This window comes from Elephantulus edwardii, unplaced genomic scaffold, assembly GCF_000299155.1.
Source record: "Elephantulus edwardii isolate Elephantulus edwardi_28Jun2011 unplaced genomic scaffold, EleEdw1.0 scaffold00044, whole genome shotgun sequence".
Classification (NCBI taxonomy): Eukaryota; Metazoa; Chordata; class Mammalia; order Macroscelidea; family Macroscelididae; genus Elephantulus; species Elephantulus edwardii.
This window is the reverse complement of record NW_006399794.1, coordinates 5,032,260-5,037,064: the sequence shown is the minus strand read 5'-3', so window position 1 is coordinate 5,037,064 and position 4,805 is coordinate 5,032,260. Positions and strand designations below refer to the sequence as shown.

General features: G+C 39.1%; 1 pseudogene; it reads right to left on the bottom strand.

Moving 5' to 3' along the window:
• The window catches only part of LOC102873482, a 49,738-nt pseudogene extending 45,416 nt beyond the window's left edge, over window positions 1-4,322 (bottom strand).
• Window positions 4,323-4,805: the final 483 nt, after the last annotated feature.

The following is a 4,805-nucleotide window of genomic DNA, read 5'->3' as shown; positions in this document are numbered from 1 at the left end:
TGAGTCCAAAAATTATGGAAAAGTAAAAGAAAAGATTCTTTCATTGTTTTACAAACCCTCCCCCAGGTCCCCTCCACCATGTAGCCCTCGCTCTAGCTGAGAGCTGCTTTAATTGTTTTTTGTCAAACATTCTTCTAAGTGGTATATAGTACTGGTCTGTGCATTGCTGTACAGAGATAACTTGTGGTTGCTGTGATGCTGAATACCGTGACACTGATGTGTCAAATGCAATAATGGTTACCCATGGTGGACAGTGTTTGGTTGAGCTTCCTGATTAAAACAAGCTTGGAAACAGGAGTGGCATCCACTTCCGAAAGGGCTTACCTCCGGAAACTCTATGAACAGTGCTCAGGTCTTTGGTTCATAGGGTCGCTATGAATTGTCTACGACTTGATGATACTTAACGGCAACAATAACAACAATGACCACCACCAAATCCTTAGGTGATGTTCCTTGCAGTCCAATCTGTAAAAATATGATGGCATGCAAGAAAAGAATATGTTCTCAAACTAAGTTTTAACATTCAAATATTTATAACAAGTTGTAATTCTTTTGAATGAAATAACAGAAAATCCTGATTCAACCTGTCTTAGAAAATAAAGAAATTTATTCTCTCACATAGATAATAGGGTAGACTACTATGTCTGTGATCCAGTGCAGCTTCTTATGATTCTTTTGGCTCTCCTCTTCTACATGTATTGATACTAGCTGCAGGTAGTAGCAATGTAGATCTCATAGTGCCAATGTCGTATCCACACACAATTTTGAGAAGGGATGAATCCTTACTCTGTTTCATTCTTAGGATTGTGAAAGCCTTTTCCAGGAGCTCTCCAACAGCCTAGCACACATATCTCATTGGCAAAATGGTGTTACTTGTCCATTTCCAAAACAATCACCATCCAGGAGAATGGGATTGCCTGGTGATGTTTAATAATTAGGAAGTCTGGCGCTTTAGCCTGTAGCATAATCTACTGCTAACCAAAACCAGCCTCTCTCCAGTGGTCTGATCCACCAGCAGCTCCACTGGACAAACATGAGTATGAAGATTTATGACCTTGGAAACCTGATGGAAGGTTGATATGAGTCAGCATTGACTCAACAGCAACAATCCAAAATACAACATACAACCATAAATTTTAAAAAATTGAGTTTTGAAACATTTCATATATCCTACCACATGAAATGTAGTCCTCAGTATGGATGGAAACTCAACATCAAGAAAACAAAAATTCTCACCCCTGGGCCAATTGGAAGCACCATGATATGCGGAAGAGATTGAGGTTGTTAACAATTACAGCTTGCTCAGCTTCCCAATCCACACTCTTGGCAACAACAGTCAGGAAATCAAAAGAGAAATTTCATTGGGAAAATCTGCTGTCAGGGATCTTTCGAGAGTACTGAAGAGAAACAGTGGCAATCTGGAAACTATAGCCCAGGACATAGTGTTTGCAATTACTTGCTATGCATCAGAGATCTGGACAATGACTAAGGATGATAAAAGAAGAATCTATGCCTTTGAGTCATAGTGCTGGAGAAGAGTCTGAACATACCATGGACCACCAAGAAAACAAGTCTGTCTGGGAGAGGGATGATACCAAGTTTCTCCTTGGAGGCTAGGATTTTGAATTTCCGTCTCACATACTTTGGGCACGTGGCAAGGAGAGACCAGTCCTTGGAGAATGACATTATGCTTGGAAGGGTGGAGGAACAACGCAGGAGAGGTACACACTGAACGAAATATATTGATTCAGTAACTGGGCCAATGGGGGTATGTGTGTCAGAATCAGTGAGACTTGCTCAGGACAGGGCAAGGTTCAGAGCTGGTGCATGAAGGTCGTATGGGTCACAGGTAACCCGATGGCACATAACAACAATAACACATGAAATAATGACAAACAAGCACACATAACCACAAAATCTATAATGACAAATATAATTTTAAAATATCAAAGTCATGGGTTTAACTTTTTTCATTATTGTTTTATCTATTCTTATAAACAGTATTAGGCCATTTTCCTATAATCCCATTTGGTGCTCGTACAGCAGAACAAAACGCCGCCCAGTACGGCTCTAGCTTCACATCATAGTGGTGTTTGCGCCCACTGTTGCAGTTACTGTGTCAGGGTCGTTCGCTTTTTCTCCAGCCTTCTATTTTACTGAGCAAGGTAGCCATCTCTAAGGATTGCTGTCTCCTTCATATGTCCAAATTATATGAGATGAAGTCATGACATCCTCTATTTGAAGGAACACGTGGACTGTATTTCTTCCACTACAGATTTGTTTATTCTTTTGGAAAAGTATTGATTGTACTTTCATAGTTCATTCAATATCCTTAAATGACATCATAATTCAAAGGCATCAATTATTCTTTGATCATCCTTACCCATTTCCCAGTTTTCATGAGTCTATGAGGAGACTGATGATATCATGATTTGGGTCAGGTACACTCTAGTATTCAAAGTGACATCTTCACTTTTAAACACTTTAAAGAGATTTTTTTTTTAAAGAAAAAGAGCTCTTTTGCAACAAATATGTCATTTGGTTTCTTGTCTGCTTTTTCCATGAATGTTGATTGTGGATCCAAACAGAATGAAATCTTTGATAACTTCCATTTTATTTCCCTTCTTTTATAATGACATTGTTTGCTAGTCCAGTTAAGACGTGTCCCCCCCTTTCTTTAAGTTGAGATGTAACCAACACTAAAAGCCACAGACTTTAAACTTCATGGGTAAATGCTTCAAGTCTTTAATTTCCAGCAAGCAAGATGGTGTCATATGCATAGTCCAAGCTTTTAATGAGGCTTACTCCAATCCTGGTGCTCTGTTTTTCTTCATGTACTGCAACTTTCTGAATTATTTTCTCAGTGTACAGATTGGAGAAAGAATATAGCCCTGATGCATACCTTTCCTCCTTTTAAACCATTCTTGCCTCTTGGTCTATATATAAGTTCAGAGTAAATAAAATTAAGTGTTCTAGAATTCTTATTCTTTTCAATGTTATCTATAATTTATATTATTTTTTATATAGTTGAATATCTTTGTGTAGTAATTGAAACAAAATAATACAGCTTTCTGGCATTCTCTAGTTTCAGCCAAGATCTGTCTGACATAAACAATATTATTCCTCATTCCATGTCCTCTTCTGAATGTACTTTGAATTTATGGTAGTTTCCTGTTGTTATAACACTATAATTATTTTTAAATTATCTTCAGTAAAATGTTAAAAATATTGCTAAGGAAAATTAGTAATTTATTAAGAAATACCTCAAATTAGAATAATATAATGTCCAAATTGGTAAATTTGACATTATTTATAATTGATACTTGGTGGCATCTTCCATGTCTGAGTTGGTATGGGTAAGATTGTCCCCATTTAAAAAAAATCTTTATTAATATGTAATATAGTTCATGCACTGAAAGTACACAATTCAGTGGCTTTTAGTGCATTCATAGGATTGTACAACCATCATCATAATAAATTTTGAGCCATTTTCACCACCATTATTACTTGGAAGGGTGGAGGGACAGCGCAGGAGAGAAAGACCCCAGATGACATGGATTGATACAGTAACTGGAGCAATGAGGGTAGGTGTTTCGGTTAGTAAGACTGGTTCAAAACAAGGCAGGCTTCAGAGCTATCTTACATAGGATCACTATGAGTCGCAGGCGACTCGACGGTGACTCGATGGTATGTAACAACAACAATTTCACACACACGTGCACACACACACACACACCCCCCCACACACACACACACCATGTTCATTACCAGTCACTCCTCATTCTTTCCTCCTTGAACCCCTGGCAATCACTTTCTGCCTCTGTGGATTTGTCTGTGTCATGCTGGTGATATCATATGCCATGGAGAGAGGATAGATTTCTTTTCTTGTTCCATGAACAGCACATGTTTGTGATTTTCATAGGCAATTTCCTGAAACTAGATACTGTTAAGGATTTTCTTACTTAAAGAAAAGGAAATCTCTTGCTGCTAAGTCCATTCTGACTCACCATGACCCTGCAGGAGTAAAGCTGCCCCGCAGGGTGTCCAAGACTGTAAATCTTTAGGGAAGCTAACTGCCAGGGTTGAACAACTGACCTTTCGTTAGCTCCTGAGTGCTTCAGGATCGAGCTACCAGAGTTGTTCTTTGCTTACTTGGCATTATACAGTTGGTTGGTCTACCTTTGTTATGTATTGGAATGATTACAAACATAACATACCTTATTTATTAGGCAATCATTCCCTCTCTGTCTTCCTTTGTTATTTCCTTACTTCTTTTGCTCCTACCACAAGTAAGTATTGAGCATCTCCTCTTTATTATGCATGGTGCCCACTTTTGGAAATCCAACTATGAATGCACAGGTCTGACCTTCACACTTATGGACTTACAGGCCAAGGTCCAGTCACTTCTGCTGATGAGTTGAGGAAGCTCTGCCTGTAGATTCTCATGCATTTCCTTTCCAGACTTTTTCAAAGGTCCCCAGAATAGTTTCCTCCTTCTTCACATATTTCTCATCTCTTGACATATCTAACCCTTGGTATGTTGTTGTTGTTATATGCCGTCGAGTCACTTGCAACTCAAAGCGACCTTATGTACAACAGCCCTAAACTCTGCTCTGTCCTGTGCCAATCGCACTGTCTCTGACACACCCATCCCGACTATCCTAGTCACTGAATCAATCCACCTCATAGAGGGTCTTCACCTCCTGTGCTGTCCCTCCACCCTACCAAGCATGATGTCCTTCTCTAAGGACCAGTCTCTCCTTACAACATGTCCAAAGTATGTTAGACGGAGCCTCAGAATCCTT